The sequence below is a fragment of the Notamacropus eugenii genome, chromosome 3 (assembly GCF_028372415.1).
Source record: "Notamacropus eugenii isolate mMacEug1 chromosome 3, mMacEug1.pri_v2, whole genome shotgun sequence".
Taxonomy (NCBI): Eukaryota; Metazoa; Chordata; class Mammalia; order Diprotodontia; family Macropodidae; genus Notamacropus; species Notamacropus eugenii.
Window position 1 is genome coordinate 389,693,302 of NC_092874.1, and position 13,083 is coordinate 389,706,384.

Here is a 13,083-nt window from a genome sequence, read left to right on the forward strand (position 1 = left end):
TTCTGTCCAGTGCTCTTTCCACATGATGCAATAGAAGAGAGGCTAGTATTGAAGTCTGAAGACCTGGGTTCAGATCCTGGTTCTGTCACTTGCCAGCTGTGTAACCATGATCAAATCACTTAACCTCTCTGTGCTTCCATACCCTCATCTGTAAAATGAGGGGGTTGGACTCAGTGGTCTTGAAGGTCCTTTTCAAATCTAAATCTATGATATTTCCATAATGATAAACAAGAGAAAACTCTTCATACCAAGGGATAGCTTAATTACTACATTTAAATAACCATTTAAACATAGTTTAAACCATAGTTTCATGAAAAAAGTTTTTCCTAAATCTGGAAAGATTTACATGAACTGATGCAAAGTGAAGTGAGCAGAACCAGGAGAACATTGTACACAGCAACAACCATGTTGTACAACAATCAGCTGTGATAGACTTAGTTCTTCTCAGCAATAAAATGATCTTAGACAATTCCAAAAGAGTCATGATTGGAAAATGCTATCCACATCCAGAGAAAGAACTGATGGAGTATGAATGTAAATCAAAGCAGACTGTTTTTCTCTTTCTTTTTCTGGTGGCTTTTTTCTTTTGGTCTATTTCTTCTTTCATAATATGACTAATGTGGAAATATGCTTTACATGATTGCACATGTATAACCTAAATCAAATGGCTTACCATCTTCAGGAGGGAAGGTTAGAATTTGGGACTCAAAACTTTTTTAAAATGTTAAAAATTTGTTTTAGCATTTAACTGTGGAATAATAATGTGTATCTGTCAGGGGAGAAAGTGGTTTAGAGGGGAAAGAAGAGAAATATATTGGTGCTACCATGCTAAACTGAACATATGTTAAAAGGAACAAGCTACAGCTAGTGGATTTATGGTCTTGTGAACGGTCCCCATTTTCTGACCTTCTTTGTGTATGAAAATGTTCTTATTTTTAATGATTTTCTAGGTCATAATAAAAATAATTAAAATACAAAGAAGAAGGTTAAAATTTGTCTTTACATTTTCTAGGTCATAATAAAAATAATTAAAATACAAAAAAGAACGTTAAAATTTGGAAAAAATAAAATAGTATTAAACTAGTCCTTCCTTACTTTTTTGAAGGATCAAGTAAAAGAAGCTAGACTTCAATTAAAGCAAGAACATTTCAGGTGGGCATAAGTCAGATTTTGATTGTTGAGAGGACAAAAGATGATCAAGAGCCTTGAGTTCACTTCATATAAGAACTGATTGAAGGAACTGGGGATGTTTAGACTGGAAAAGAGAAGGCTAGGGGGGTGGAACATGGTAGCTGTCTTCAGGTATTAAAAGAGCTGTCAGATAAGGAAGCATTCCGGAGAGTCTAGCCAGGAGCAGTGAGTATGAGTAGAGAATGAAGATGGGTACATTTAGGCTAGATGTCAGGAAAAACTACTCAACATTTAGGAATTCCAAAAGTGGAAAGTGCTGCCTAGAAAACTAATGGGTTTCTTTCCTTGAAGGCTTTTAAGCAGAGACTGAGCAGCCTCTCGTTAGGCATGGTATAATGGGGATTCCTTTCACATATGGGTTGAACTAGATGACCACTGAATTCCCTTCCACTTCTCACATTCCCTGATTCTGAAGGGAAGAGTATGGCATCTTCATCCTTGGAGATTATTTGGAAGAGGAGAGACAAGATCTTTGAGTGGTCTACATGTTGAACTGGTTGAAGGGAGGGACTTGGACAAGATGACCTCTGTTATTCCTTCTAGCTCTGACAAGCTATGAGTCCCATAGCTTTTTTAGCCACAGTGGAGACTTACTGTGTGACCTTCAGAGACTCACTTGTCCTCTCCCACGTCTGCTTTCTTATCTTTCAAATACCCACAGCTCCTTCTAACATACTCAGCGATGAAACAAGCCTTGGAGATTACCAATTGTTCATTAATTTATCCTAAGCTGTTGGGTTTTCCTTTAAGTGCAGAAGGTGGCCCATGCCCCTTTCCTCCCTCCTTTCCCTTCCATTCCATTCTGAGCAAGGCCTCCAAAGGAAAAGGGCTGGGGATGCTAATCTCTGGACCCTCTGGAAGGAACCAAAGGCTGTGGTATGGATTAATTACAGAGATGTTTAATTATGTATTTATGTTCCATTCCTATTCCTTTTAAATCATTTCTAACTAGAATAATAATGCATCTTCCATGTGAACTCATGCTAATGCCATCTCTGTCCCCATTCTCATGAATATTCATGCCTGTAACTCCTTCCCTCACACATCTTGCAAGATAATGACATGGGGACTAATAAGCATCTGAGTCTCAGAGATTCAGAAACCATTAATTGCCCCATATTATATGGCACACACAAATTATTTCCAAGCAAGGCAATTATTGTTTACAGAGTTGCATGGACATGGTATTTTGGGTCTAAAAGGAACCTGAGTTGGTCATCTGGTCCATCCCTTGGCCTTTAGGCAGGTCCACAGCCAAACCCAGATGAGCCTCTACCCTCCTTTTAAGAACATCCTACGGTATAGTAGGCCCTGAAATCCTTGAAATTCCCTTAAGTTCAGTAAGGAAGTCTTAAGACTAAATTGAGTTCTACTTGTTCTGACCTTAGTGGACATAAGAAAAGGATCATGCATCTAGAACTAGAAGTGACCATAGAGTCTAGTCTAACCCCTTCAAGTATCCAGTAATGGCAAAACTAGGATTTAAATACACATCCACACTGGATGCTAACTCTTGGCCGGTAAGTTGTCCCTAAGGGGGCCCTTCAACTGCTTGTTAATTGATTAAGGAGGCAGCTGGTGTTGTAATGGATAGAGTGCTAGACCTGGAGTCAGGAAAACCTGAGTTCGAATCCAGTCTGAGGCACTTGCTAGCTTGGGCAAGCTTGACTAACCTCTGTTTGCCTCAGTTTCCTCAACTGTAAAATGGGGATAATAACACTTACCTCTCAGAATTGTTGTGAAGAGCAAATGAGATATTTGTAAAAGCATTTAGCACAGTTCCTGGAACATATTAGGTGTTATACAAATGATTATTTCCTTTCCCTCCCCTCAACCCCTGCAAAAGACACAAACCAAATTCTCAGCCAGATGTATTGCATTTTTCAGAGGGTAAGAAAGAAGGGCCATGGGACTTCTCCTGGATGATCTCAGCCTGAAGGAGTGATTGGGATGTTCAGTGATGAGGGTTGGCCCGGCCCACATTTTGGGGATTTCTCTGCCTGTGGACTCCAGCTTCCAGTGTTCTTCTGAGGAGGCAATACTACTTTGACTGTAACCACAGCTTTGTCCTTTTAATCAGCTCAGAGCTATATGTCTTTGCCATTTCCCAGGTTTCATACCAGAGAATGCAGGTTCCCATTCTCTGATTGGTCAAGAGGACAAGACTAAAAGCTGAGGGGAGGGGAGGGGAGGCACTCATACTCTCTACTTTTAGATTTTCCCAGTGGAATAATCTTGGTTCTAATTTCAGACTCCTGAGCCTGACAAAAAAATATGATAACTAATTCAATTGCTGTAATAGAGATGAGAGGGGGAGATGTCCCTCTTTGGTAACTGTTAGAAATAATAGAAATATAGAGGCGAGGGAGTATTGTTTTAAGACAGAAAAAATTCTTTGTTTTCTATCACATTGTGTTTAACTCACATTACAGTCTGAACACAGTCCTGCTACTTCTGGGTTTAAAGTAGATGAACCCAGCATTATCTTTGACTTTTCAGAGAGGCATTATGGATAGAGAGTTGGCCTTGGAGACAGGAAGACCAGGGCTGAAGTTCCCACTTCTGACCCAGACTGGCTTACCCACCTCTGACTGAACAAGTCACTTAATATCTTGGTGTTCTAACCAGTGTTGTCAAACTCAAATAGAATTGGGGGAGGGGCACTAACTCATACATAAGGACCTCTGGGAGCTGCTTATTGTCTTAGAAACCCACACAGTGTTTGTACATTTCTTTTTTTATTCATCTATTTTTTTTTTAAATATTTTCCTTTTACATTTTTATCTGGTTTAGGCTACACTTGGGAATGTTGTAGGTCTTATGAGGCAAGCTGTGTGTTAGACACCTCTGCTGTAATTACAAAAATGGTGCAGCCCTGCATTGTTGGAGGGCATTCCCTCATTCTGGAGTTCCCTATACACATGAAGTCGAAGATCCAGCCCCTGTTGTCCTTCTTGGAGGACTGAGGGCAACAAGTGATCCAAGTACCCCTTATTTGGAGTTTAGAAATTGGGTTCAGCAGTTGAGGATCACATAAGCAAGCAGCTCTCCTACTGAATTTGTTATACCCACCATTGCTTAGATTCCCCCCTTTTGAAGTACACTATGAATACTGGAGCAGCATAGACCAGCCTGTGCAACCACATAGACACCCTGGGACAGAGTACTGACCACCTACCTCTCCTGGAGCTTAGCAGCTGGACTACAGAGGGGAATGTGGAGGAGCCCTAGACTATTACAGTTACATCCCTCCTTTGTGCCTTACATAGGTCTTTGTGCCCATGCTTTCCCTCCCACATGCTGTAGGATAAATATTGCTCAAAGTTTGCCAGTGTGACATCGGCATACCAGCTCTGGTCAAATCCCCTAAATCCAGTGGCTAATGGCAGTCTCAGGTGGAAGTGCTGATATAGTCTGCCCTGTGCCTCACTTCTGATATTCTCAGTGGCATCTAGGAAGGCAGAAAACCTCCGGTGGCCACCTTCAGAAGGCACATGTAATGTCCACTCTTCTGACTGTGTGCCACAATGTGCTTTTGTCTGGTGCTGAATCTGAGCTTGGTGATTGGTTGATACAAAGGGAAATACTTTTTCCCCCTCATTCATTCATTCATTCATTCATTCATTCATTCATTCATTCATTCAAGAGAGGCATCATGGTATATTGGAAAGGGAGCTGTCCTCAAAGCCAGTGAGATTCAGGTTCAAGTCTTGCCTCAGACACGTGCTGGCTGTGGAACTCTGGCCAAGTTGCTTAACCTTTTAGTGCTCTCCAAGCAACTCTCTAAGATTCTAAGTTATTTGTCTGTTTTTAATATAAATGTTTTCCAATTACACAAGCATTCATTTTTATAAGATTTTGAGTTCCAAATTTTTCTCCCTTCCCCCTCCCCAAGATGACAAGCAATCTGATATACATGTGCAATCACGTAAAACGTATTTCCACATTAGTCACGTTGTAAAAGAAGAAACAGAACAAAACAGGAAAAACCACTGAAAAACAAAAAAAGTAAAAATAGTACACTTGGATCTGCCTCCAGATTCCATAAGTTCTTTCTCTGAATGTGGATAGCATTTCCCATCATGAATCTATAAGATTCTAAGTTGCTAGGGATGTGATCACTATTGGTGGTAAAGAGAAGGCAGGTATGAGCAGTGGATAGAGCATTCGGTGGAGTCAAAAAGACTTGAGTTTCAGTCTAACCTCAGACTTGCTGTGTGACCTTAGACAAGTCACTGAACTGCTGTCTGCCTCAGTTTTCTTAACTGTAAAATGGGAATCAAAATAGCAGCAGATCATAACAGTAACTCCTGGGGTGGTTGTGAGGATTAAATGGTATAATATTTGTAAAGCACTTAGCATGGCTCCTGACACATAGTTGTTGCTATATAAGTGTTTTTAGCATTGTTGTTCACTTGTATCTGACTCTTCATGGCCCTATTTGGGGTTTTCTTAGCAAAGATACTGGAGTGGTTTGCCATTTCCTTCTTCAGCTTCCTTTACAGATGAGATGGGATTATGTGACGTGCCTAGAGCCACACAGCTAGGAAGTATCTGAGGCCTTATTTGAACTCACAGAGATGAGTCTTCCAGACTCCAGGCCTGTTACACCATCTAGCTGTACATATAAATGTTAGTTATTATCATTATCATCATCATTTTTATTCCTATTTTTTTTATTAGTTTCCCCCCCTGACATTCTCTATATTAATGAAATCACAGGTTCATGCCCATTCTGATTCATTCAGATGCAGTTCTGATAACTAGATTTGGGGTTTTTTTGGTTTTTGGTGGATAACTTCGCAAAGTGGGAGGGGTCATCCGAGCTGACAGGCTAATTTGGCATCCCAGATGGAGGAGAGTATCAGTTTCTTCTACTAGCTCAGAGCCTTATGGGGAGGTTCTGTGGACCACCCATTTAATCTTTGACAAGGAAGGCTGGCTGCCAAAGTAGGAAGGAGGGACCTGTGATCTGTGGAAAGATCATAACAACATGGCATTAGAGGTAGAAGGGCTTCACATACCAGTCCTCTCATTTCACAGATAAGGAAGCTGGGATCTAGGGAGGCTAAGTAACTTAAGTAGGTTCACACAGGTCGTAGGCATCAAAAGAGGTATTGGAACCCAAAGCTATGACAACAGACTTTCTTCTCAGAAGAGAAAACTCCTTCCTTTTTTTGATTCCAGAAATAGGAATTAACAAAAAGCAGGAACTTTGCTTAAACTCTGATGTGAAGAATTTGGAGGGAGACTTGAATTGTCAGTCTTAGGAATCCAGAGGGATGTGCATATGATAGGTTAGTCTGTGGCATTGTGTACACACATGCATGGAATCAAGCATGCCTCCCAGAACAGACTGAGCAAATTCATTTACTAGGGAAAGGGCTCTTAACCTGGGGCCCAAGGATAGATTTAGAGGGGTTGGGGAACTTGGATTGGAAAAAAAAATACGTCAGTATCTATATGGCTTCCCATATAGTCCTAGTTATTTCATTTCCTATGTATTCCTATTTCAATCCTATGTATTTCATCATATATTTTATTTCAAATATTCTCTTGAGGCATAGGTTTCACCAGATTGCCAAGGGGGTCCACGACACAAAAAAGATTAAGGATCCCTATTCTAAAGCTTCCAGGGGCCCAGCTGCCTTCCTCACTTCAGTGTCCAAAAGACTGGTTCCTTCTTAGGCCTCCCTGCTGCATTGTGAGAATCTGACTCTGAAGGGAGGCCCTGGACCTGGGCTTAGTAGTTTGTCTTGGTTTCTCCAGCTTTTGGCCTTTCTCTGTGTGGACCTAGACATTCCTTCTTCCCTTCCCCCAAACACCCAGGGCCTCAATAGCCTCCTTTCACTCTGAGCCCCCAAACAATGCATTGTTGTCCGGGGGTAGGCGTGGGTGGGAGGTGGGTGGGACTGGAAATGCCACAGCTGGAGGCCTGGACCACTGCTCTATTAGCAAAAACACTGGGTCCTTCTTACAGGACAAAGCAATAAAATCTCCAGTTCTATAGAACCGAGTTTTTTGTTGTTGTTTTGGTGATGGTGGCAGTTGGATTTCGTTGTTTCCAGCGTTCCTTTGAGGGAGTTTATAACATCTCGTCCTGGCTTAAAAATAGACCCTCATTATGGTACCCTGTTGTACAAGGCAGAACTTGCTTCTGGAAATGGCCATCCTCCCCTTTTCCTTTCCTCCACCCTTTGTTTGGTTCTAGAAGATACAGAATAGGCGCCATCACTGGGAGAAGAGGCAGAAACTAAAAGTATTGTGGTAGTTCAGGTGAGAACCACAGGTAACTAGAACTAGATGGAGAAGAGTGGCTGCCATCATGCAGTCCTTCGCTTCCCCTGCCTGTACTGAAGCTTCTTGCCTTGTTTAAACTAGCTCTGGCTCTATTTAAGTATCCCTTATAGGGTGCTTTTCTTTGTGGAACTCAAACCCTTTTATAAACACAAGGGCATTAGTCTGCTCTGTAAACCAGTAGGGCATTGGTATGTATTGTTTCTAAAAAAAATTTCAAGCCAACATCTGCCCTAACAGGGTGGAGTCTGATGGTGTATTTTTCTAACTATATTGATACTAAATATGGACCAGGTTCTGGGTAATTTTCGAGATAAATAAACAATTAGCAAATTACAACTGTTTCCTAAGCTGATTGTTGAAGCTAGCAGAAGGTCTTCGGAACATGAAAGTGTGTTTGCATTTCATGGTTTACATTGGATCTCATTACCCAAAGCCAGGCTCAGAAAATGAGTTTTGTGTGGAAAAAGCCTTACCCCAGGGCCAAAGTTCTTAAATAATTAGTCTTATGAACAGAAGGATAAGCCAAAGATGTTGCTAAGGATTCCTATTTCACCTAGACATTTTGGCATACCTTTTCTTCTCTACTGTTAGCACAGCTAATTGAGAATTTATTGTATTATTCATGGAAACAAGGGAGCCGCTAGATTAGGACAAGCAGCAGCATTGGCTAAGAGTCCAAGGACAGTTGTGGGTAGGTAGTTGTAGAAAAATTGGCCTGATCCATGGTTACAGCCAGGTTTCTCCTGGGGGTGGGAAAATGTCAGGTGGGGTCACCCTGACTGGGTTCATTCTGGATTAGGGTAAAAGATTGTCTTGCCATTAGAACACTGGCAACAGAGATGAAGAGCCTGAAGTGATAGAGGATTGGGTCCATGTCTTAACTAAACTTTCCAACTCTCCAAGGGACTATGGTAAGCACTGGGCTAGGCACACAGGCTAATATAGCTGTTTATTGAATGTAATGAAATACGAGTTAATGAATTGGAACTTAAGTAAATTGCATAAGTAGAGAAAATTGGAGCAAGAAAACATGGTTCTGTCAAAAGATGATTGGACAAGAAAGGAAGAAAGAAAGGAAAAAAGGAAGGAAGGACCTATTAAGTACCTACCAGGCACTATGCCAAGCACTTTACAAATATTATCTCATTAGATCCTCATAAAAAGCCTTTGAGGTAGGCACTATCATTATCCCCATTTTAAAGCTGAGACAACTGAAGAAGTTAAGCAACTTGCCCAGGGTCACACAAGAAGTAAGTGTTTGAGGCTGGATTTGAACACAGGTCTTCAAAACTCCAGATCCAGTGCTCTATCCACTGCACCACTAAGCTGACAAGAAGCCAAAAGATGTGGTTTCTAGTCCTGATTCTGCTACCAACCAACTAGGATACCCTGGGTAAGACACTTCTCAATGGGACTCAGTTTCCATCTGTAGTAAATGAGGGAATTGAATTAGATGATCTTGAAGTCCATTTCAGTGCCAAGAATATGAGAGTAAATTAATGAAAAACCTTTTATTAATGTTTATTCTGTGCAAACACAAGTCCAGTCCCAGTTCCTATCCATCTGTCCCTTATAGATGGAGAGCTGAATTCAAGTCTCACCCTTGACACATACTGGTTGTGTCGCTCTGACCAAGTCTCTCCACCCCCTAGACAACTTTATTCATTACAGATATTATCTCCTCTGATCCTCACAATAACCCTGAGAGGTAGGTGCTATTATTATCTCCATTTTCAGATGAGAAAACTGAGTCAGACAAAGGTTAAGTGGCTTGCTCAGGGTCATACAGATAATAAGTGTCTGAGGCAGGATTTGAACTCAGGTCTTCCTCACTCCAGGCCTACCACTTTACTGCACCATCTAACAGACATTCAGATGTAGGTGATGGCCAAAGGCAAGTGACTTAGTTCTACCAGGGCATGACCCCAAGAGATCTATGTAAAGGAGGGGCACAGCAGCAGGGCATATAGCAGGATGGCCAGGGTGAAGTGTGATTGGGCTGGCCATCCCTCCCCAGTCAGGACAGCACTATGATTCTCTGCATGGGGCTATAAACAGGATATTGACATGGCTGGAGCCAATACAGTCCATGGTGAAGGGCAGTAGGTCAGATGGGCTGAAAGAAGTATGCACTTTTTTGTCTTGTATGTACTTAGTTCTGTATATATTATCTCCCCCATTAGAATGGAAGTTCCTTGGGAGCAAGGACCATTTTTGCCTTTCTTTGTAACCCCTGTGTTTAATCAGGCCATAAACATGTATTAAGTGCCTACTACGTGCTAGGCATTTTGCTAAGTCCTGAGGTACATGGAGACAAGGATGGTGCCTGGCACATTGTTGTTCAATTGCGTCTGACTCTTTGTGACCCTGTGTGGGGTTTTCTTGGCAAAAAATACTGGAGTGGTTTTCCATTTCCTTCTCCAGTGGATGAAGGCAAACAGAGGTTACGTGACTTGCCTAGGGTCACACAGCTAGTAAAATGTCTGAGGCTGCATTTGAATTTGGGTCTTCCTGACTCCAGGCCCAGCACTTTCCAATGAAGCCCCTAGCCGCTTCTGTTGCCTGGCACATAGTAGGAGCTTAATGAATGTTTGTTGACTGATCAGGTAGGCTAGATCAGACAGTAAAAGGTTCTAAAGATGGGCAAGAAGTTTGTGCTTTATCTTGAAGACATTATTGGGTTTATGTGTGTGGGCTGGGAGGTGGGAGCTGCAGGGAGAAGTGCTGTTAGGGACTTTTGAGAAGGGAATGGCAAATCCAGTTCATTACATCATCTTTGTGGGTAACCTGTGGGTAGAAGAAAGGATAAGAAGAGGAACTTAGCAGCATGTCAATTTGGCTTTTTTCATGAGAAGCATGGTTTCACATTCTAGATTTTTCTCTAACAGAGAGAAATTTCCACCTCTCCTCCCCTCCCATCTAGGACCTCATTTTATAGACACAGCTAGGTATCACAGTGGATAGAGCACTGGACCTGGAATCCAGAAGACCCGAGTTCAAAGACTGCTTTGGACACTTATAAGGTGCATGAACAGATCATTTATCTTCATCTTCCTCATCTGTAAAATGGGGGTACTAATAGCACCTCCCCTCCCAGAGCTGTGACATGATATTTGTCAAGTACTTTGCAAACCTTCAATCACTATATAATTACTAGCTGCTACTATTATTTTTTCCTTCCTAAGGCTTTTCAGAGCAATAATAGGTTCCCTCTCCCCCCGTAACTGCCTTTTCTGCCTCACATTCAGAATGGTTTTTCTGGGTTTGCTCTCCAGAGATGCATTGCATTGCCCAGGGTTTGTTTGGGGGGGACGGTGATGGTAGGGAGAGGATGGGGCCAAACATTTATTAGGCACCTATTGTATACCAGGTACTACACGAAGCATTTTACAAATATTACCTCATTTGGTCATCACAGCCACCCTGGGTGGTGGGTGATATTATTATCCTTATTTTATAGTTAAGGAAACTGAGGCAGACAAAAGTTAAAGAGTTGTTGGGGTGGGTGGTTCAGAAGGTTATAGAGATGAAGGAACATGACTTAATTAACAAGAGGTCGTATGTGCTTCAGACAGATAAATCTAGACACCAGAAATTTATGTTTTCTGGTTTCTAGACCAGGGCCAGAGGAGCAAGTTTCCTCTAGTAGGAAGATTTCCTCTATTTGGAAGACCACAAGTGATCTTTCTGAGCTTTAGCTGAGTCCTGTAGGTGGAAAGGATGTGCAGTACCTCTGTAGAAGGGCAGAGATGATAGCTCTCCTTATTTCAGTTTGTCTTTGTTTGAACTCTGACCAAACCCCTGAGATGCAGACTATTCAGGTGGGAGCAAAAGCATTTGAGATCTTAATTAGAAATGATTCCAAACCATTTCCTGCCTTTGGCTTTTATAAAAGAAAGTAAGACTCTACACTCTAGGTAAGACTAACATTGAGGGGTGGAAGCTGCAAAAAGTAGTTGCTTTATTTTACAACGCAATTGTTATCTTGACCTCATCAGATTGCAGAATCAGAGAATGTTCCAGCCCACAGGGGACCTTGTCAAGTTAAAAAAAAATCAAGCTAATAAGTATTTATTAAATGCCTACTGTGTGCCAGGCACTGTGCTAAGCTCTGGGAATAAAAAGAAATACAAAAAAACCTAATAAACCCTGTTTTCCTGGAGCTCCCAGTCTACTTTAGAGCTGGAAGTAGGCTTAGAGGCCAACTAGTTCATTTACCTTGTTTCACAGATGAGTTTACTAGGGGAATGGTGCCTCCCTAAGATCATGTCGTCAGTAATAACAATAACATCTGTAATAGCATTTACATGGTGATTTTAGGTTTTCAGAGTGTTTTACAAATGTTATCTAATTTTATCCTCATAGCAGTGCTGGTGAGGAGGTGCTATTATCATCCCCATTTTACAGATGAAGAAACTGAGGTAGAAGTCAATTGACTTGCCCAGGGTCATACAGTAAGTACTGGAGGCAGGATTTGAGCTCATCTTCCTGGCAACAGTTCCAACACTGTATCCACAGCAGCGCCCACTCTTAGGATTCAAACCCCAAGTATCCTGATTCTCAGGCTGGTGCCTTTATTATGTTGCATCTGTCCATATGTTTGCCATTCTTTGCCAGCTGACTTGAGCTAGAAAGTTTTGCCCACATCCTTGGGTCCTGGTATTCTGTGAAATAGGTGAAATTTGTCATCAGCAGTGTCTGTACTTCCTATAGGCCCAAAATATTTCAAAGCTGTCTTGATCTGTAAAGAATGTATTCACACCAAAATGTTAGGGAGAGGCAGCTGGCATTGTGGAAAGAACATTGGGTTTGACTTGCTCACTGACTGGTTGGATAACCTTGAACCCATCACTTCCCCTCCCTGAACATCATCATCTTCCTCTATAAAATGAGGGAGTGGGACTACAAGCTAAGGATGCCTCCAAATCTGAAATGCTATGGTTCCTAGGACTTAATGTGCATGGTGCACAAAATAAATGAGAAGATGGCCCTTCTGGAGAAAAAAGACATAAAGACCAAAGACAAGAATCATGGCTGTTTTATGATGTTAGAAGAGCTCAAAGATGCCTGCTTATAGGGGCCCCTACTAAGATTATTTTCATGTTAAAAGAAGTCTTTTAGAGGAGGGCTTTGTTTAACCCAAAGGAATGATTGTCTCCTGGGAGAATTCTTGGGATCAATGGGAGTGACATTCCCAGCATCCCTTAATCACACCCTGAGGTTAATTGCCTATTTTGCCCACTTGAAAGACCCATTCCTTACTTCTGTCTTCAGATTTAAACCCAGACCCACCATGGGCACTAAACAGATACTTGACCTCAATTGGGTCTTTTTGGTTTGGGGAGTAGAACTGTATTTCTCTTAGGAATTAACTTCCATTACTAGACCCATCTCCTTCCCCAGGGGCTGAGGACATATTAAACTGCTTTTAGTTGAGAGAACAGCTCAGGAAGAATCCTTGCCCACAGTTTAAGAGCCCCACCCTGCTTCTAAATAGATGACTGACCATAAAGGCCTCATCTTTAGGGCAGCTTAAGTACCGTTCTACTGCGAATAAATGTGCTGCTTTGGAAACATCCACCTTGGTCTTGC

The 13,083-nt window shown here is 41.7% G+C and overlaps 1 protein-coding gene across 2 annotated transcripts in view; it reads left to right on the plus strand.

Annotated features, from left to right (window-relative positions):
• Positions 1-13,083, plus strand: part of ADAP1 (ArfGAP with dual PH domains 1) — a 163,986-nt gene that overhangs the window by 81,846 nt on the left and 69,057 nt on the right. The window lies entirely within an intron of this gene.